The sequence below is a fragment of the Mesoplodon mirus genome (assembly GCF_964341445.2).
Source record: "Mesoplodon mirus genome assembly, chromosome: 6".
Classification (NCBI taxonomy): Eukaryota; Metazoa; Chordata; class Mammalia; order Artiodactyla; family Ziphiidae; genus Mesoplodon; species Mesoplodon mirus.
Genome location: NC_138982.1, coordinates 3,411,221 through 3,433,939, shown reverse-complemented (window position 1 = coordinate 3,433,939; position 22,719 = coordinate 3,411,221). Strand labels below are relative to the sequence as shown.

Genomic DNA, 22,719 nt, shown 5'->3' with positions numbered 1-22,719 from the left:
TCACACACAACATCTGGGCAAAATTCATTATTTCGGGCCTGGTAGCTTTCGTGGCTTTTTCTCTAGCAACAATGGCATCTTCAGCTTCAGTGGTGTAGTCTTTGCAGACTTTCATGATGTTCTCTCTATGGGGGTTCTCTTCCATAGCCCTGACAATCCTTTCCATAGAGTACTGTGTGTAATGAGCCTTAAAGGCCCTTATGACTCCCTGATCTAGAGACTGAATTAGAAATACTGTGTTTGGGAGCAAGTTGATCACTTTGACACTTTTGGTGTTGAACTCATAGGGTTCTGGGTGGCCAGGGGCATTGTTCATTATAAAAAGAATTTTAAAAGTCAGTTCCTTACTGGCAAGGTACTTCCCAACTTCAAGGTCAAAGCATCAATGGAACCAGTCCAGAAAAGGGTTCTCATTGTCCATGCATTCTTGTTCTACAACCAAAAGACTGGTAGCTGGTGTTATATTTTCCTTTCAAGGCCTGGGAGTTTGTAGCTTTACAGATAAGAGCAGTCCTGATCATAAACCTGACTTGCATGTGCACAAAAAGTAGAGTTAGCCTGTGCCTTCTTACCTAAGTCCTGGTGCTCGCTTATCTTCCTTACTAATAATGTTGTTTGTGATGATTTTTTCCCGAGTAGGGTGCTTTCTTCTGCATTAAAAACCTGTTGAGGCAGACTTAGCTATCACTGAGCAACTCCCACATGCAAGTGTAAATGTCTCTTCTCCAGTAAGTTTGTCAGTTGTCAGTTAATTTGTAGGCTCTCTCTGCAGGACCCAAGCTGGAAGAGAAAAAAGTTTTTCTTTTCAGCAGTTTTGTTGACTAGGATGGGATGTTTGGGACTCCCAGCTCACATCAGAGACTGAGGCTGCAACTGAGATCACCAGTCCAGCAAAGCTGAGCTCCTTGCCTGCTACCAGGATTTGTATAAAAACACCTGGCTACAGGCAGCGAGGGATCTGCCATGCTCCTGGAGAGCAGCTGCTGGCACTGCTGATGCCAAGCTGGGTGCTGCAGCTCTGCCTAGTCCCAGCCAACACCCCATTCTGATCGGGCCAGGAGAGAAAACAAGATGGCAGAGTAGAAGACCTTGAGGTCATGTCCTCCCATGAGAACACCAAAATCATAACTAATTGCTGTATAACCATCAATAAAAAATACTGGAGCCTACGAAAAAGATATTCTACATTCAAAGACAGAGAAGACGAGTTGGTAGGAAGGGTGCACTCATGATATAATCAAATCCCATACGCTCTGGATGGGTGACCCAGAAGCTGGAGAATAATTATATCACAAAAGTTCTCCCACAGGAGTGAGAGTTCTGAGCCCCACATGAGGCTCCCCAGCTGGGGGGTCTGGCATCAGGAGGAGGAGCCGCCAGAGCATTTGGCTTTAAAGGCTAGCATCTCTTGACCACAGGAGCTCCACAGAACTCGGGAAACCAGACTCCACTCTTGGATGATGCACACGAGGTCTTTTGATCACCAAGACACAGGGAAAAAGCAGTGACTTCAAAGGAACCTGGGCCGGAACTGCCCGCTGGTCTTGGAGGGCCTGTTGGGGAGACAGGGGGTGGCTGTGGCTCTCTCTTGGGGCATAAAAGTTGGTGGCGAACATATCCGGGAAAAATCATCTGAAGGCTGACCTCTTTCTTGGGGCATAAAAGTTGGTGGCGAACATATCCGGGAAAAATCATCTGAAGGCTGACCTCTTGCTTGGGACATTAGTGCCAAGACCTGGCCCCACCCAACAGCCTCTAGGCTCCAGTGCTGGGACACGTCAGGCCAGATAACCAACAGGGCTGGAACACAGTCCCACCCATCAACAGACAGGCTTCCTGAAGACTTCCTGAGCCCATAGCCACCACTAGGCATGCCATTTGACATGGCCCTGCTCACCAGAGGGCCAAGACCCAACTCTACCTACCAGGGGGCAGACACCGGCCCCTCCCACCAGGAAGCCCCCACAAGCCTCTAGACTAGCCTCACCCACCAGGGGGCAGACAATAGAAGCAAGAAATGCACAGTCCCCAAACCTGTGGAGATGAGTCCACAAGCAGGTCAGAACCTACCGTGGGACCAGCTGATAACTGGCCATCGAGTTACGAGAGGAGCTGTACTACTGGGACACATAGGACATCCCCTACAGAGGGCTACTTCTTCAAGGTCAAGACACATAACTAACCTTCCACATACATAAAAATACAAACAGAAGTTTAGACAAAATGAGACAGCGAAGGAATATGTTCCAGATGAAGGAATGAGGTAAAACCCCAAAACAATGAAATGATAGGGATTTAGGCAATCTACCTGAGAAGGAGTTCAGAGTAATGATTGGAAAGATGATTGAGGAATTCGGGAAAAGAATGGAAGCACAGAGTGAGAGGTTACAAGAAGTTTTTAACAAAGGATTAGAAAAGATAAGGAACAACTAAACACAGTTAAAGAATACAATAACTGGGGCTTTCCTGGCGGCACAGTGGTTAAGAATCCGCCTGCCAATGCAGAAGACACAGGTTCAAGCCCTGGTCTGGGAAGATCCCACATGCCGCGGAGCAGCTGAGCCCATGCGCCACAGCTGCTGAGCCTGCGCTCTGGAGCCCATGAGCTGCAACTACTGAAGCCTGCACACCTAGAGCCCGTGCTCCCAACAAGAGAAGCCACCACAATGAGAAGCTTGCGCACCATGGCAAAGAGTGGCCCCCGCTTGCTGCAACTAGAGAAAGCCCACACACAGCAACGAAGACCCAATGCAGCCAAAAATAAAAATAAATTAAAAAAATACAATAACTGAAATGAAAAATACACTAGAAGTAATCAATAGAATAAATGAGGCAAAAGAACAAATAAGCGAACTGGTAGAATGGTGGAAATCACTGCTGCGAAACAGAATAAGGAAAAAAAATGGAAGGAAAAAACGATAGTTTAAGAGACCTCTGGGACAACGTCAAATCTACCAACATTCGCCTTATAGGAGTCCCAGAAGGAGAAAAAAGAGAGAAAGGGCCTGAGAAGATATTTGAAGAGATAATAGCTGAAAACTTCCCTAACATGGGAAAGAAAGCAGTAACCCAAGTCTAGGAAGCAGAGAGTACCATACAGGATCAACCCAAGGAGGAACACAACCAAGATACACTGTATCAAATTGACAAAAATTAAAGATAAAGAGAAAATATTAAAAAACAATGAGGGGAAAGCAACAAGTAACACACAAGGGAACCCCCATAAGGTTATCAGCTGATTTTCCAGCAGAAACTCTGCAGACCAGAAGGGAGTGGCATAATATATTTAAAGTGATGAACAGGAAAAACCTACAACCAAGAATATGCTACCCAGAAAGGCTCTTGTTCAGATTCAATGAAGAAATCAAAAGCTTTACAGTCAAGCAAAAGCTAAGAGAGTTCAGCACCACCAAACCAGATTTACAACAAATGCTAACTGAGTTCTCTAGGCAGAAAAGAACAGTCCACAAGTAGAAGAAAGAAAATTATGAAATGGGAAAGCTCACCAATAAAGGCATACAGTAAAGGTAGGAAATCATACACACACACACACAAATATGATATCTAAACCAATAATTGTGAAAGGAGGATAGTGTAAATGCAGGATATTTCAAATGCATTAGAAATTAAGAGATCAACAACCTAAAACAATCATTATATGTATAGATTGCTATATCAAAGTTTCATGATAAACCAAAAATCTATAGTAGATCTACACAGAAATAAGGAAAAGGAATCCAAACACCAACACTAAAGAAAGTCATCAAATCACAAGAGAAGAGAACAAAAGACAAAAGGAGGAAAAAAATCCAAAACAAAACAAATCCAAAAAACCCTCAAAAAAGCCCAAAACAAAACAAAAACAAATCCAAAACAATGAACAAAAAGGCAATAAGAACATACATATGGATATTTGCCTTAAAGGTAAATGGATTAAATGCTCCAACCGAAAGACATAGGCTGGCTGAATGGATACAAAAACAAGACCCATATATATGCTGCCAACAAGACAACCACATCAGATCTATAGGCACATACAGATTGAAAGTGAGGGGATGGAAAAAGGTATTCCATGGAAATGGAAATCAAAAGAAAGCTGGAGTAGCAATACTTATATCAGACAAAATCAACCTTAAAGACTGTTAAAGAGACAAACAAGGATACCACATAATGATCAGAGGATCAATCCAAGATGATATAACAATTGTAAATATATGCACCCAAAATAAGAGCACCTCAATGTATAAGGCAAATATTAACAGACATAAAAGGAAAAATTGAGAGTAACACAATAATAGTGGGATCCTCTAATAGCCCACTAACGTCAGTGGACAGATTATCCAGACAGAAAATCAGTAAAGAAACACAGGTCTTAAATGGCACCTTAGACTACATAGATTTGATTGAAATTCATAAAGCCATTCCATCCAAAAGCAGTAGAATACACATTTTTTTCAAGTGTACATGGAACATTCACCAGGGTAGGTCACATGCTGGGCCACAAAGCAAGCCTTAGTAAATGTAAGAAAATTGTAATTTTATCAAGCATCTTTTCTGACCATAACGCTATGAGGCTAGAAACCAACTACAAGAAAAAGAACTACAAAAAACACAAACACATGGAGGTTAAACATATTGTAGTAAGCAACCAATGGATCACTGAAGATGTAAAAAAGGAAATCAGAAAATATACCTAAAGACAAATGAAAACAAAAACAGGACAATGCAAAACTTACGGGACACAGCAAAAGCAGTTCTAAGAGGGAAGTTTATAGCTATACAAACTTACCTCAGGAAACGAGAACAATCTCAAATAAACAACCTGACTTTCACACCTAAAGCAACCAGAGGAAGAAGAACAAACAAAATCCAAAGTTAGTAGAAGGAAAGTAAGTATAAAGGGCAGAGCAGAAATAAATGAAATAGAGACTATAAAAACAATAGAAAGGATCAACAAAACTAAAAGCTGATTCCTTGAAAATATGTTTAAAAATTGATAAAACTTTAGCCAAACTCATCAAGAAAAAAAGGGGGAGGACCCAGATCAATAAAATTAGAAATTAAAAAGGAGAAGTTACAACTGACACCATAGAAATAAAGGACCGTAAGAGACTACTACAAGCAGCTATATGCCAAAGAACTGGACAACCTAGAAGAAATGGGGAAATCCTTAGAAAGGTACAATCTCCCAAGCCTGAACCAGGAAGAAACAGAAAATAGGAACAGACCAATTACAAGTACTGAAATTGAATCTGTGATTTAAAAATTACCAATAAACAAAAGTCTAGGACCAGATAACTTCACAGGCAAATTCTGTCAGACACTTAAAGGAGAGTTAACACCTATCCTTTTGAAACTATTTCAAAAAATTGCAGAGGAAGGAATACTTAAAAGCTCATTCTATGAAGCCACCATCAGCTTGAAGCCAGACAAAGATGCCACAAAAAAGAAATTTGCAGGCCTATATCACTGATGAACACAGACACAAAATTCCTCAAGAAAATACATGCAAACTGAATCCAACAATACGTTAAAAAGATCATACACCATGATCAAGTGGGATTTATCCCAGCGTTGCAAGGATTTTCCTATATCTGCAAGTCAATCAGTGTGGTACACCACATTAACAAATTGAACAATAAAATCTATAATCATCTCAATAGATGCAGAAAAAGCTTTTGATAAAATTCAACATTTATGATAAAAACTCCAAAAAGTGAGCAGAGAGGGAACATACCTCAACATAATAAACTCCATATATGACAAACACATAGCTACTGTCATACTCAGTGGTGAAAAGCTGAAAGCGTTTCCTCTAAGATCAGGAACAGGAGAAGGATGTCCACTCTCACCACTTTTATTCAACATAGTTTTGAAGTCCTAGCCAAGGTAATCAGAGAAGAAAAAGAAATAAAAGTAATCCAACTTGGAAAAGCAGATGTAAAACTGTAACTGTTTGCAGATGACATGCTACTATACATAGAAAATCCTAAAGACATAACCAGAAATCTATTAGAGCTCATCAATGAACCTGGTAAAGTTGCAGTATACAAAATTAATACACAGAAATCTGTTGTATTTCTGTACATTAACAATGAAAATTTAGAAAGAGAAAGCACAATCCCATTTACCATTGCATCAAAAAAAACCCAAGAAACAAAAAACCTAGGAATAAACCTAGAAAAGGAGGCTGTACTCCAAAAACTATAAAACGCTGATGGAAGAAATCGAAGATGACACAAATAGATGGAAAGCTATATCATGTTTTTGGATCGGAGGAATCAACATTGTCAAAATGACTATTTGCCCAAGGCAGTCTGCAGATTCAGTGCAATTCCTATTAAGTTACCAATGGCATTTTTCACAGAACTAGAATAAACAAATTTTTAATTTGTATGGAAGCACAGAAGACCCCAAATAGCCAAAGCAATCTTGAGAAAGAACACCAGAGCTGGAGGAATCGGGTTCCCTGTCTTCATACTATACTACAAAGCTACAGTTATCAAAACAGTATGGTACTCACACAAAAAGAGACATACAGATCAATGGAACACGATAGAAAGACCAAAAATAAAACCACGCACCTATGGTCAGTTAATCTACGACAAAGGATGCAGAAATATACAGTGGAGAAAGGACAGTCTCTTCATAAGTGGTGCTGGGGAAACTGGACAGCTATATGTAAATAACTAAAATTAGATCATTCTTTAACACCATACACAAAAATAATCTCAAAATGGATTAAAGACCAAAATGTAGGACCACTGGTGGTTAAGAATCCTCCTGCCTATGCAGGGGACATGGGTTGGAGCCCTGGTCTGGGAAGATCCCACATGCTGTGGAGCAACTAAGCCTGTGCGCCACAACTACTGAGCCTGCACTTTAGAGCCTGCAAGCCACAACTACTGAAGCCCACGCGCCTACAGCCCGTGCTCCGCAACAAGAGGCCACCACAATGAGAAGCCCATGCACTGCAGCGAAGAGTAGCCCCCACTCACCGCAACTAGAGAAAGCCCACGCACAGCAATGAAGACCCAATGGAGCCAAAAATAAAATAAATTAATTTAAAGACCAAAATGTAACACTGGATACTGTAAAACTCCTAGATGAAAACATAAGCGGAACACTCTTTGACATAAATCATAGCAATATCTTTTTGGATCCATCTCCTAGAGTCATGGAAATAAAAACAAAAATTAAAAAATGGGACCTAATTAAACTTAAAAGCTTTTACACAGCAAGGGAAACCATAAACAAAACAAAAAGACAACCTACAGAATGGTAGAAAATTGCAAATGATGCAACTGACAAGGGATTAATTCTCAAAATATACAAAGATCTCATACAGCTCAAGTTCAAAAAAACAAAACAACCAAATCAAAAAATGGGCAGAAGATGTAAAAAGCCATGTCTGCAAAGAAGACATACACTTGGCACATGACAAGATGCTCAATATTGCTAATTATTAGAGAAATGCAAATCAGAACTATAATAAGGTATCAGCTCATACCAGTCAGAATGGCCAATATCAAAAAGTCTATAAATAATAAATGCTGGAGAAGGTATGGAGAAAAGGGAATCCTCCTACACTGTTGGTGGTAATGTAAATTGGTACAGCCACTATGGTGAACAGTATGGAGGTTCCTTAAAAAACTAAAAATAGAGCTAACGGTATGATCCTGCAATCCCACTCCTGGGATTATATCCAGAGGAAAACATAATTTGAAAAGATAAATGCACCCCAGTGTTAACAGCAACACTATTTATAATAGCCAAGACATGGAAGCTACATAAGTCTACATTGACAAATGAATGGGTCAAGAAGAGTGGGGTGTGTGTGTGTGTGTGTGTGTGTGTGTGTGTGAGAGAGAGAGAGATGGAATATTACTCAGCCATAAAAAAGAATGAAATAATGCCATTTGCAGCAACATGGATGAACCTAGAGATTATCATACTAAGGTGAAGTAAGCCAAAGACAAATATCATATGATATCACTTATATTTGAAACCTAAAAAAAATGATACAAATGAACTTGTGTACAAAACAGAAATAGACTCACAGACATAGAAAACAAACTTATGGTTACCAAAGGGAAAGGGGGGATGAATAAATTAGGGGTTTGGTATTAAAATATACACACTACTATATATAAAATAGATAACCAAGAAGGACCTTGTGTATAGCAAAGGCAGCCATACTCAATATCTTGTAATAACCTGTAATGGAAGAGAATGTAAAAAAGAAACATATATATAACTAATAAATGCAGGTATATTTACATATATATAAATATATATAAATATGTATATATATAAATATATATACTGGAATCATTTTGCTGTATACCTGAAACTAACACAACATTGGAAATCAAGTATATTTCAATAAAAAATATAAAAAGTAAAAGCCTTTTTCGGCAGATATCCTTTCTACTCAATGATTTTCTTAATGGTGACTTGGAAGTTGTCTGCTGCCTCTTGGTCAGCAGAATTTTCTTTGCCCGTTATCTTGACATTTTTTAAAGCAAACCCTTTTACTAAAATTATCAAACCATCCTTTGCAGGCATTAAATTCTCCAGCTTTAGACCCTTTATCTTGCTTTTGCTTTAAGTTTTCATATAATGACTGCGTTTCCTCCACTCATATTAGAGTCTATAGGTATGCCTTTCTTCAAGCAGTCCAGCACCAACATAAGAACTGGATTTAATATGAAATAAAAAGATATATCATAAAAGTGCAAGGTTTTCATGCCTGCTGGTGTAGCTACAGTGATGACTTCACAAGTTTTCTTTTTTTTTTTTAATTGTTGTTATGTGGATTCATTTATTTTGAAATGGTGGACAGCCACAGCTGCAGACCTCAATCTATGGCACATATCAAGCAACTCGACTTTTTCTTGTAATGTTATGACTTTTCTCTGCTTTGGGGGAGCACTTTCATCATCATTAGTAGCACTTCATGTGGGTCCCATGGTATTATTTAAGGTTTATGGTATTGCACTAAATATGATGTTAAATATGCAGGAACCTCAAGAGATCACTTTTTACTGCAATTATGCAATTTACTGAAGAAATAAACTGCTTACATGGAGATGATTAGTCTCACATAGCATTGTAAGCCTGTGCTCACTAAAAATAGGAACGGGAAGTGACTACAAAATTATGACAGCAATACAGTATGTACTGTAGTTAATTTTACACAGTTATGTTTTAATATTGCATTTTTACATTTGTTTACATTTCTCCCAACTGCAAATGGCGCCATGTGACAGTCTGTAAGTGTTTGTGTGGGTAAGTTTTGATACATTTTAACTTTTTTATAATTTATGTATATTTTATGGTTGTGATAAAATAAGTGGTATTCATGACATTCCTATTTTTCTTAATTTTTTTTTATTAGGCAGGCTGTGGTTTGCGAGTTTTTTCAAATCTTCACAAATCTACAAAAACTTTCCCAATATATTTATTGAAAAAATATGTGTGGATTTGCACAGTTCAAACCTGTATTGTTCACGAGTCAGCTGTATTCACTTAGTGCCTTTCACTCTTGTCTGTTATTTTGTTTTGCTCTGCTCACAATTATAAATAGAAATTTTGTTTATTGTGTTCTTTTATAATGATATGACTTAATCTTGTAGCTTTTTTCTCTTCTCATTTCTAATCATACATGCTTCTGTGAATTTGTTTATTTAACCTTAAGTATAGAACTTTTCATTTGTTTATCCATTTGAGCAGTTATTAATCAAAGGATTAAAAATATTATGAAATGTAAAAATGGTTAAATAGTACAAACTGAGAAAATGTAAAGAGATGCCAAAATGTGGTAGAGTAAAGCTGAATTTACTTCTAGTCCCAAATTAAAGTCTCTAAATATTTTTGATTGTATATTCCATCAGTAAAGCATTTTTAGCCTAAATTCCTAATAGTGAAAACTTATGAAAAGGCTAAATTATTCTGTCCATGTCTCCCTCTTCCCCATACTTTTTCTCAAAAGGCTTGATTTCTTATCTTGTAAGGAAAGTGCTTAAGAAGTTGCTGCCTGGCGATTGTTGCAGACTTTCTTAGTTCTGAACTAAGTTTATTTCCTAAATACCTAATAAATAAAAATAAAGTTTTATTTTCTTTTCATCCTTTTATCAGTAGACTGAGCGTGTAGTCCTTTTTGATTAATGTTTGTGTTTGTTGAAGCATATATATATATTTATAGAATTAATTGCACGTATGAGTAAGTCAGTTTCTAATGACGAATGTCATTAGCTCGTCAACAGTGGTCTAAGAAGAGCTTGTGCAAGAAGTGTCAGTGCCTCCTCATCTCTGTTATTCACTTGTGATTACATATTCAGATATTTGTTTTTGTATCTGTTTTCTCTAGAAATCTGTGCATTTCCATTTTGTGAAGAGTTAAAAATAAATAGTATAAATCATAACTCTATTGCAGTGGTCATAAGTAACTTACAAAATGAACAAAACAGTGAAGAGTTCTATTTCTAATGTCAGTCAATCCTTTAGAGCAGTGATCTATTCTTATTCTCCTGGGATACCTCAAACACCATCTGTGACATAAAACAATCTGAAATATGAACCTAGTGAGGGCATACCAAACTTATTCTCTATATTTAAATATCTTGTTTCTGATTTTTAGATAAAAATAGAAGGTCTAATATTTTTTGCAGTGCACCTCTCAGTTTGTGTTGTCTGTATCACTTTGGAGACTACTCCAAGTTGAGGAAGGTAAACAGAATGTTAAAGAAAGGAAGCAAAGTTGGATATGAAAAATGCCAAGACAGAGGAGTAATCATGTAGAAAACTAATGAAAACTCAAGAAATTGTAGCCAATTTGTAATGTGAAAAGGTGTAAGACAGGAAATAGTATTACAGCTGTGAAGCTTGCAATGTAATGTATTGGAGCCAGGAGGAAATATGTTGAACAGTAATAGTAGCAAATACAGATAGCATATTTACTATGTGCCATGCACCATTGTAAGTACTTTACATATATGTAATTCTCAACATTTTTATGAGGTATGTCTTCTATATTATTGTTACCGCCTTTTCACAGATGAGAAAATTGAGGCAAAAAGAGTTAAGAAACTTGCCTGAGGTCACACAACTAGTAAATGGCAAAGCCAGGAATTGTACCCAGATCATCTAGCTCCTAAATTCATACTGATAGCCACTACTGTATTCTGCCTGGTATATAACTCTTAAGTGTATAATCTGAAGTAGCTGGGGAAGGGTACTCAAGTAACAGTTGTGCTCTTTCCACTCACACCTTCAGTCATATAATAAATTTCTGGTGGTTTTTATTACCAGTGTCTTAGGACTGACTGAATGAGTTATGAAATTAAACTAGTATTTTTTAAAGGACCAGTTATATTCTATTGATTAATATTAAATCTTTTTAGATTGAGTTTTCTGAGGCATTACTCTTATTATGAGAAATGCTTAAATGAGATAGTCATAAACCCAAGTATAACTCAACAATAAGATTTGTATCAGTGGGGAGTAGATTAACTCCCCATCTGGATTAGTCATGATCAACTGTATATTGAGGTTATAATTACCTCATGGTAATTTCAAGCATTGGTATCCTTCAGTTTTAAAACATACCTACAAAAACATTATTTTACTGTGACATAAATGATACACATTTATTGCACTTTCTTTTTTAACAAGTGTTAAATAAATGAACTGTTTGATCTTTCAAACTTATATGGGATTCATTTTTTTATTATTTGTTCAGTATACATTTTTTAAAGAAAATGTTGGGGGTAGGAGTTTATTTATTTATTTTTGCTGTGTTGGGTCTTCGTTTCTGTGCAAGGGCTTTCTCTAGCTGTGCCAAGCGGGGGCCACTCTTCATCGCAGTGCACGGGCCTCTCACTATCGTGGCCTCTCTTGTTGCGGAGCACAGGCTCCAGACGCACAGGCTCAGTAGTTGTGGCTCACGGGCCTAGTTGCTCCGCGGCATGTGGGATCCTCCCAGCCCAGGGCTCGAACCCGTGTCCCCTGCATTAGCAGGCAGATTCTCAACCACTGTGCCACCAGGGAAGCCCCTGTTCAGTATACATTTATTGAATACTTAATGTATGTCCAGTTTTTAGTTAGGAACTATATATTTAGAGATCAACAAGGTTATAGCTCTAGACAGTGAGTTCATGTTCTAAATGAGGAAAGAACTTCGTAAACTAATAGCAGTAATACCTTGACAAGTTCAGTAGTTAAGAAATATAAGACCCATTGAGAACCCAAAGGATGAGTTCGTTATCTGAGGTGTGAGTGCTTCACAGATTATTTAGGTGTGAAATTAGATTTTCAAAGATAAATCGAAGTTCAGCAGTAAAACCAGGAAGGAGCTTATAGAGAAGATGGAGTTTTGGATGTGTAGAAGGAACAGCAAGATACATAGCTGGAGAGAGTGAATAATAGCCTTGTAGCCTAGACTAAGGAGATTGGATTTAATACTAATAAACGAGCCATGTCCAAAAACATTGTTTTCCTCCTAAGCACATGAGACAGTGTCCTAGATAAATGCTAGAGATACAGAGATAAGATTATAGTGACATTTTTGTTGAATTGATTTGTAAAATTGTTCTTTCCAAATGTATTTTTATATTGTTTCTTAATTGGTGTACATATGTCTCTGTGGGCCAAGTGAATTTCCTGATACTTTAAAAAAAGTCTTAGGTTTTGCCAAAATGGGAAATTAGTTTGGGCTTAATTCGCAGAGGTGTGATAGTAAAGAGCAGTTTTTCTTTAAGTGCATCATGGCAGTCAGCCAAAATAATCTATCTAAATAATTAATCTTTATAGTTATTTTTTGGTTGTTTTTAAATATACAATAGGACTTATTTTAGACGTTCAAAGGATATATTTAATGATAAAATTTATGTAAGCCACTCAGTTTTGTTTCATAAAAATGTTTTCTACTAGATCTTTCCAAAAATAAGAAGTATATCCTTTTCTTTGTTCCCCTGACACACAGTTATTATGCATTCTCACTTTCTGAGGAAAAATTAAAATGAAAAACTCTACTAATCACTGTGATATGTAAATTAACAGATGTTAAACAAGGACTGTAACACTGTGATAATTCAGATAATTGTACTCCAGAATTTGGGATTTCTTCTAGTGATTTCAGGAACTCGAAGATATTAATGTGGATAATTTCAAATACTTTAATGCACCCATTTAAAAAAATTATATGTCATTTGCTACACATAAAAGAATGTATGTAATATGTAATATATGTAAATCTCCCACCCCCCTGCTTAAGAACTGAAATATTACTAATACTACTAAAATGCTTCACCTCAGAGGTAATCAGTGTCTTGAATTTTGTAAACATTTTTTTCTTATAAACCCATTAATCATTTACCACTCTTCATGAAATGTTTGTGAAGATGCATGGTTGAGAGTAGAGACCAGACATTTGGTAACACTTCATGTAAATAATTGATGTCAATTAGGAGTAGGACATATTTAAAAGGAGTGATATTGGTAGTCCTATTGCTGGTTTGACTTTACCTATTTTCCTCATTTCTGTCTGTGCTTAAAGAAACACAGATTGTCAGGATTTATGATTAAGGAAAAAAATATCTGTAGGGATCATTTAGATATGCTTTTACCATTATTTTAGGCCCATTTTGACAGTATTGTTTTTGTGGTGATTCATTCATTTGACCAAGAAATACTTGATTGTCTGTTAACCATTCCAAGCATGGAGGGTATAGCACTGAATAAACCAAGCGAAAATCCCAGCCCTCCTGGACTTTACATTTTAGTTTGGGGGAAAAGCTAATGAATAACATACATAGGCAAACTATTATAGTATGACAAATAACAAATGCTATGCCGAATAATAAAATAGAGAAGAATGAAGAAATTGGGAAGAGAAGGATTATTTTAAATAGGATGGTCAGGAAAACCCTGTAAGAATGTGACCTTAAATAAAGACTTGAAGGAGGTGATGGAGCATCCATGCATATATCCGGGGGAAGAGAAGACAACAAAGGCAAATGGTCCTTTGGTAGAAGCATACCTAGGATATTAGACAACAGAGAAGTAAAGCACACCGATTTACATATTGCATTTTTAAAAATTAATTAATTTATTTTTTGGCTGCTTTGGGTTTTCGCTGCCGCACCTGCACGTTCTCTAGTTGCAGTGAGCAGGGACTGCTCTTCTTTGCGGTGCACAGACTTCTCATTGCGGTGGCTTCTCGTTGCAGAGCACAGGCTCTAGAGCGCAGGCTTAGTAGTTGTGGCGCACGGGCTTAGTTGCTCTGTGGCATGTGGGATCTTCACAGCCCAGGGATCAAACCCGTTTCCCCTGCATTAGCAGGAGGATCCTTAACCACTGCGCCACCAGGGAAGTCCCTACATATCGCATTTGATTGTTGTGTTTTCAGGACTTTTTTGAAATATGAAACAGTTCCCCCACTTTTTTGGGGTGTTTATTTGTATCACATTAACTTTTGTTGACAAACTAGTTGTCTTAAAAAATACCTCACATTTTTATTTATCTAATTTTTTTTTCCCCTCATGGTATCATTTAACTTATCCCTATATCTCCTGTATTTTGTACCTGAAAGTTAGGTCTAATGACTTCATTAGGTTACATTTACATTTTTTAGCAAGATAATCTCGTAGGTGATGCTGTGTACTTTATATTTTGTCACAGTAGCTAGCTCATAATGTCAGGTTGTCCACTTATTAGTGATGCTAAGATTGATCAATTGTTGAAGGTGATAACTATTGAATTTTTGTAAAACTACTTTTCCCTTTTCAAGTCTCAAGTAATTTGACATTTTATTAACATTCTGCTTATGTCAACTTGCCACTTAAAGGTTTTCGTATTTGTTGACGATGTGTTCCTGAAATTTTGTATTTATTTTGAATGTAGATACCACTGTGGCCTGAGGTCTGGAAATAGGATATTCTGTATCAATCATTTATGAATTAAAGGACGTCAGTCTCTTCTAATGGGACATACTAATTAGGCATTCTTTTATTCATTCATTCATTCATTCATTCATTTATTTATGGCTGCATTGGGTCTTCATTGCTGCGCAGGCTTTCTCGTTGTGGCGAGTGGGGCTACGCTTCATTGCAGTGCGCGGGCCTCTCATTGTGTTGGCTTCTCTTGTTGTGGAGCACGGGCTCTAGGCACGTGGGCTTCATAGTTGCAGTGCATGGACTCAGTAGTTGTGGCTCTCGGGCTCTAGGCCACAGGCTCAGTAGTTGTGGCACACGGGCTTAGTTGCTCTGCGGCATGTGGGATCTTCCCGGACCAGGCTCGAACCCGTGTCCCCTGCATTGGCAGGCAGATTCTTAATCACTGCACCACCAGAGAAGTCCTAATTAGGCATTCTTAAACAAAAGAGTTATGCCTCCTACAGGAGTCAGGGGAAAAGAATTCTTTGCTTCCTGTTGTGAATAAACCCACCCAGATGACCACACCAGAAACAGAAGTCATTTTTGTCCATCAGTCACTTACTTCAGTAGATTTTATTTCTTTAACATTTGAATATTTATCACGTCCCTGCCATTTCATCTATCATTATTGTTACTATCTTAAACTGTCGCTGCCCTCACCCTTCTGTTTTTGGATTGACTGCAGTGGTAAGTCACCTTTGCTCCATTTCTTTCACCTTTTCTTCTGACTATTTTCCATATTGGAACCAGAAATATTTTTTTAAAACTCATAGCTGTTGATGAAAATCCTTCAGTGACCATCTCCTGTCTCTAGAATAAAGTTTGGCTTCCTAAGCCTTTTTTAATCCAGCCCCATCTTTCTTCTTGGTTACAAAATCTGTTTTAGATTCCAAACTTAAAGTAGCTCTGTGCTCCCATTGTTGTACCTTTGTTTATAGGCCTTCGCTAATGTTACTGCCTAGAATGCTGTTGACCCTGTTTCCCCTTCCCAGTTGCTTCTGCAGAGAATTGACACTCCTTTCTAAGTAGTATATACGCTTGTCAAGTTCCTATCATTGTATTTAATTCACTTACTATTTTTTTACATGTTCATCTTCTCAATTAAAATAGAGTTTCTTTAGGGGATGGGAGAAATGGGGATAAGTTGGTCAAAGAATATAAATTTCCATTTATAAGATGAATAAGTTCTGGTGATCTAATGTACAGCAGTAGTACGTATTACATACTTGAAACTTGCTAAGAGAGTAGACCTTAAATGTTCTCACCCAAAAAAGAAAAAAAAAAAGCAATGTGATGGGATGGAGGTGTTAGCTAATGCAATGATGGTAATCAGTTTGCAATACATATGTATTAAATTGACATGTTGTATACCTTAAGCTTACACAATGTCATATATCAATTATATCTCAGTAAAGCTGGAAAAAAAATAGAGATTCTTAGAAGAAGACCCTTGTTCTGTTCAACTTTATGTGCCCAAGGACCTGGTGTAGTGCCAGAGCATATTTGTTGCTTAATAAATGTATGAATAGATAAATGGGCGGGTAGATGTTTGGGTGGATGTATAGTTTCTTCAAAGAAGTTTTGCAAATTACTGTTTTAAGCAATAGTGGTATATATCTTTGGGTAAGTCTATATTGAAATTAGGGAACCAAAAGCCATGTTTCACCAAAAATAGGTAACTTTTTTTGTGACATTGCCCATCAGCTGGGTTAAAAATCAAGCCTCTTGGATTTATTCCTAGAGAGTGTTTTATCTCTTTAGATATCTACGGTTTGTGACCACATTGGGTTCCCAAATACCAAATGCTTAGGGATTAGGCAGTTAGCCTTCTACCTCTGTTAGCTGCTTGAGCTCTGCCTTGCAGTGGACCTCTTATAAGATGGTTATTCTAATCCCAGTCAGAGGCTCTCAGTCTTCTAGTTTTTTTTGTTGGCTCTTGTCTCTGAAGCTTGACACCCTTTATCCCACCCCCCATCAGTGTTCCCAAAACTTCCAAAATAGACTTCTTCATTAGTTTCTTGTCTCTCGTTTGGGAGCAGAAACAAAGTGTTCCTCCCATGGAAGAATATTCACTAGACAACCTTTCTGTCCTCCAGGGTTACTGGAGTAAACCAGGTGAAGCTCCATTGTAGAGTAGAGAATACATGGATTTTACAATCCCAGAACCAGAACCCTGTAGCTCTATGATGTAGGACAGGTTCTTTAGAACTTATTTTTCTCATCTTTATACATACTAAGAGTCACCACAGTGTATGGATAGTAGAAGATCATATATGTGAAAAGCACATACCATATGAATACTAGCTATATTATATTATATTTTGCTGTAGATTTCTCCCCTTCTATTCTTCTGAACTATTCTTCTGAACATACTTAGAGGAATTGCTTTTTTACTGGACCTTTTTGGTTTGCTCTGTGTTATCCTCCTTGCATGTTTCTGCCTGATATTCTTCCTAACCTAAGTTTCTTTCTGCTTTTCTATACCTGTTACTTATTTGGTATGGTTTACCTTTTCATTAGTTTATCAATAAATTTCTTATGCAAAGCATTATAATGAGACTGTCCTCAAAGAACCTAAATATTAGTGTGGATAAGCCATTTAGGCTACTTGATTATTGTCTTCATTTTATTATTGTTATTTCATTTTCTTAGCTATATTGAAAAAGAAATTACTGCTTTGTGAAGGATGCTAGTTTTCATTATCCTACTGCCCATCATTAACTAGACTGTTCTTTTTACATGGCATGTATAAAGTGTATATAACAGGAAGAAATTTATAACTAGTATCAGAGTAAGGCAAGAAACTGCCTTTTGAAGTAGATATGGGAGATTTTCCTTTTCCCAAAATGTTTTTCCTTTTAATCACAATATTTGCACATGATATAAAAATTAAAAGGGACAAAACAGTATACATTTTCAGTGTGGTTAGGAATTGAGCTAGGTTTGTGTTCTATTATTGCCATCATTATCTTTTTTTTTTTTTTTTTTTGCTGTACGCGGGCCTCTCACTGTTGTGGCCTCTCCCGTTGCGGAGCACAGGCTCCGGACGCACAGGCTCAGCGGCCATGGCTCACGGGCCCAGCCGCTCCGCGGCATATGGGATCCTCCCAGACCGGGGCACGAACCCGTATCCCCTGCATCGGCAGGCGGACTCTCAACCACTGCGCCACCAGGGAGGCCCCCATCATTATCTTTAGTATACCACAGGCTTCAGATTTTTCTAGCTGTAGGCTGCTGTTGCCTTGTGCTTAGGATACCAGAGGTGTTTTTTCTCAGCGGTTATCCTGCACCCTCAGCTTTCACCTCTCTCTACACTCCTGTGCCACAGAGTACTCCTGCTTTACACTCTTGAGTGGTGTGGCTTGTTGCCTGGTGCTATGATGAGGGCATGGGGATTCCCTTTTGTCCTAGTCCTGCCTAAATCTTTTTTTTGTGGTACGCGGGCCTCTCACTGTTGTGGCCTCTCCCGTTGCGGAGCACAGGCTCCGGACGCGCAGGCTCAGTGCGTCCCATGTGGGATCTTCCCGGACCAGGGCACGAACCCATGTCCCCTGCATCGGCAGGCGGACTCTCAACCACTGCGCCACCAGGGAAGCCCCTGCCTAAATCTTAAGCAGGTGTTCTGTACCTGGAGCTACTTAAGGACCTTCTCTGCTTTCCTGACCCTCCTTCCTATGGCAGTTAAACTTTGCCTGTTTCTGTGGTTGGCCTTGGGTGGGAATTTCCTATCCATCTCCCAATGCCAGCAGACCTCTGTTTGGTATTGGTATAGGATTCAGGGTCCAGAACAGTGTTTTGTCTCCCTCTCTCCCAGAGTTAAATGATTTTTTCTTCTACCCTTCTCCTAGCTCTGGTAGGTCTTTGCTGTGCCATAGTGGTGACTCAGTGTACTGATCCTCCCCCATCAGATTAAGGTTTCTGGCTTTTAGGAGAGAAAGGTCTGGAGAAGTGACCTGAGTTTTTTACCTTTCCCCCAGCAATTGAGGATCATCCCTGTAGGCCTGCATTAATAAAGGTTTTGTCTTTTCTTCTGTCTCAGGCTTTAATTACCTAGTTGAAACCTGTGGTCACCTCAAAAAAGAGCTTTGGAGCGAGTGCAAATTCCTTGTTATTCCACACTGACACTGGATCTTTGACAGTTTGTTAACATTTTGCCTGATTCCTCCTTACCTTTTTCTTCTTTGGTTCTGCCGCAGATGACAGTTTGTATGACTCATCTTTTCTTGCAAGGCTTATCATTCTTTGGAATTCAGGATACTTCAGTTCAAGATGGGCTTAAGAAACACTATGATTTTTTTATGTTGATTCAGCTTAGTTTCATTGTTTGTAGCCTTCTATATTCTAACTGGAAGCCAAACCCTGTTGTTACTTCTGTGACTTTGTTTTTAGTGTTGTTGTGTTTTTTTATTTTTATTTATTTATTTATTTTATTATATTATTATTTTTTTTTTTGCGGTACGCGGGCCTCTCAGTGTTGTGGCCTCTCCCGTTGCGGAGCACAGGCTTCGGACGCACAGGCTCAGCGGCCATAGCTCATGGGCCCGGCCGCTCCGCGGCATGTGGGATCTTCCAGGACCGGGGCACGAACCCGTGTCCCCTGCATCTGCAGGCGGACTCTCAACCACTGCGCCACCAGGGAAGCCCTGTTGTGTTTTTTTTATATAAAAAATTACTTTTATGTTGATTGAATTTGTTCATGCTTTATGACTTCTGAGTTTTTTATTATATTTGGAAAAAAGACTTCCCCACTCTGAGACAATTCTTCCTTTTTTTTTTTTTTTTTTACTTATTTCTGAGATATACGTTTTAAAGTAATAACTAGAATTATGACGTATAACATTATACCACAACATATAAGTTTTTTAGAAATTTCATGTAATGTCTGAAACATTTATATTAACATATTTCCATACAAATAACCCCAAAAAAGTTTAGTATTAGTTGTTTTTTGTTTGTTTTTTTATACTACAGATTCTAATTACTCATCAGTTTTATATACATCAGTGTATATATTTCAATCCCAATCACCCAACTCAGCACACCACCATCACCACCCCACCGCGGTTCCCCCCCCCTTGGTGTCCGTACGTTTGTTCTCTACATCTGTGTCTCAACTTCTGCCCTGCAAATCGGTTCATCTGTACCATTTTTCTAGGTTCCACATACATGCGTTAATATATGTTATTTGTTTTTCTCTTTCTGACTTACTTCACTCTGTATGACAGTCTCTAGATCCATCCACATCTCAACAAATGACTCAATTTCATTCCCTTTTATGGCTGAGTAATATTCCATTGTATATATGTACCACAACTTCTTTATCCATTCGTCTGTCAATGGGCATTTAGGTTGCTTCCATGACCTGGCTATTGTAAATAGTGCTGCAGTGAACACTGGGGTGCATGTGTCTTTTTGAATTATGGTTTTCTCTGGGTATATGCCCAGTGGTGGGATTGGTGGATCATATGGTAATTCTATTTTTAGTTTATTAAGAAACCTCCTTATTGTTCTCCATAGTGGCTGTATCAATTTACATTCCCACCAGCAGTGCACGAGGGTTGCCTTTTCTCCATAACCTCTCCAGCATTTGTTGTTTCTATATTTCTGATGATGCCCATTCTAACTGGTGTGAGGTGATACCTCATTGTAGTTTTGATGTGCATTTCTCTAATAATTAGTGATGTTGAGCAGCTTTTCATGTGCTTCTTGGCCATCTATATGTCCTCTTTGGAGAAATGTCTATTTAGGTCTTCTGCTTATTTTTGGATTAGGTTGTTTGTTTCTTTAATATTGAGCTGCATGAGCTGTTTATATATTTTGGAGATTAATCCTTTGTCTGTTGATTCGTTTGCAAATATTTTCTCCCATTCTGAGGGTTGTCTTTTCGTCTTGTTTATGGTTTCCTTTGCTGTGCAAAAGCTTTGAAGTTTCATTAGGTCCCATTTGTTTATTTTTGTTTTTATTTCCATTACTCTAGGAGGTGGATCAAAAAAGATCTTGCTGCGATTTATGTCAAAGAGTGTTCTTCCTATGTTTTCCTCTAAGAGTTTTATAGTGTCTGGTCTTACTTTTAGGTCTTGAATCCATTTTGAGTTTATTTTTGTGTATGGTGTTAGGGAGTGTTCTAATTTCATTCTTTTACATGTAGCTGTCCAGTTTTCCCAGCACCACTTATTGAAGAGACTGGCTTTTCTCAATTGTATATCCTTGCCTCCTTTGTCATACATTAGTTGACCGTAGGTGTGTGGGTTTATCTCGGGCTTTCTGTGTTGTTCCATTGATCTATGTTTCTGTTTTTGTGCCAGAACCATATTGTCTTGATTACTCTAGCTTTGTAGTATAGTCTGAAGTCAGGGAGTCTGATTCCTCCAGCACCGTTTTTTTCCCTCAAGACTGCTTTGGCTATTCACGATCTTTTGTGTCTCCATACAGATTTTAAAATGATTTATTCTAGTTCCATAAAAAATGCCATTGGTAATTTGATAGGGATTTCATTGAATCTGTAGATTGCTTTGGGTAGTATAGTCATTTTCACAATATTGATTCTTCCAATCCAAGAACATGGTAGATCTCTCCATCTGTTTGTATCATCTTTAATTTCTTTCATCAGTGTCTTATAGTTTTCTGCATACAGTTCTTTTGTCTCCCTAGGTAGGTTTATTCCTAGATATTTTATTCTTTTTGTTGCAGTGGTAAATGGGAGTGTTTCCATGATTTCTTTTTCAGATTTTTCATCATTAGTGTATAGGAATGCAAGAGATTTCTGTGCATTAATTTTGTATCCTGCAACTTTAACAAATTCATTGATTAGCTCTAGTAGTTTTCTGGTGGCATTTTTAGGATTCTCTATGTATAGTATCATGTCATCTGCAAACAGTGACAGTTTTACTTCTTCTTTGCAATTTGTATTCCTTTTATTTCTTTTTCTTCTCTGATTGCTGGGGCTAGTACTTCCAAAACTATGTTGAATAATAGTGGTGAGAGCTTCCCTGGTGGCGCAGTGGTTGAGAGTCCGCCTGCCGATGCAGGGGACATGGGTTTGTGCCCCGGTCCAGGAAGATCCCACATGCCGTGGAGCGGCTGGGCCCGTGAGCCATGGCCGTTGAGCCTGCGTGTCCGGAGCCTGTGCTCCGCAACGGGAGAGGCCACAACAGTGAGAGGCCCACGTACCGCAAAAAAAAAAAAAAAAAAAAAAAAAAAAAATAGTGGTGAGAGTGGACATCCTTGTCTCATTCCTGATCTTAGAGGAAATGCTTTCAGTTTTTCACCATTGAGAATGATGTTTGCTGTGGGTTTGTCATATATGGCCTTTATTATGTTGAGGTAGGTTCCCTCTATGTCCACTTTCTGGAGAGTTTTTATCATAAATGGGTGTTGAATTTTGTCAAAAACTTTTTCGGCATTTATTGAGATGATCATATGGTTTTTATTCTTCAATTTGTTAATATGGTGTATCACATTGATTTGCATATATTGAAGAATCCTTGCATCCCTGGGATAAATCCCACTTGATCATGGTGTATGATCCTTTTAATGTATTGTTGGATTCTGTTTCCTAGTTTTTTTTTTTTTTTTTTTTTTTTTTTTTTTTTTTTGCGGTATGCGGGCCTCTCACTCCTGTGGCCTCTCCCGTTGCGGAGCACAGGCTCCGGACGTGCAGGCCCAGTGGCCATGGCTCACAGGCCCAGCCGCTTCGCGGCATGTGGGATCTTCCCGGACCGGGGCACGAACCCGTGTCCCCAGCATGGGCAGGCGGACTCTCAACCACTGCGCCACCAGGGAA

At 38.3% G+C, this 22,719-nt stretch overlaps 1 protein-coding gene across 3 annotated transcripts in view; it reads left to right on the top strand.

Annotated features, from left to right (window-relative positions):
* Nucleotides 1-22,719, top strand: part of STAG1 (STAG1 cohesin complex component) — a gene marked incomplete at its 3' end in the record, with an annotated part of 433,334 nt that overhangs the window by 234,193 nt on the left and 176,422 nt on the right. The window contains exon 1 of one of the 3 annotated variants that reach the window (XM_082624613.1): nucleotides 15,448-15,623. The exons of the other annotated variants lie outside the window; for them this stretch is intronic. Of the gene's footprint in view, nucleotides 1-15,447; nucleotides 15,624-22,719 lie in introns of those variants that run through there. 3 annotated transcript variants of the gene reach the window in all.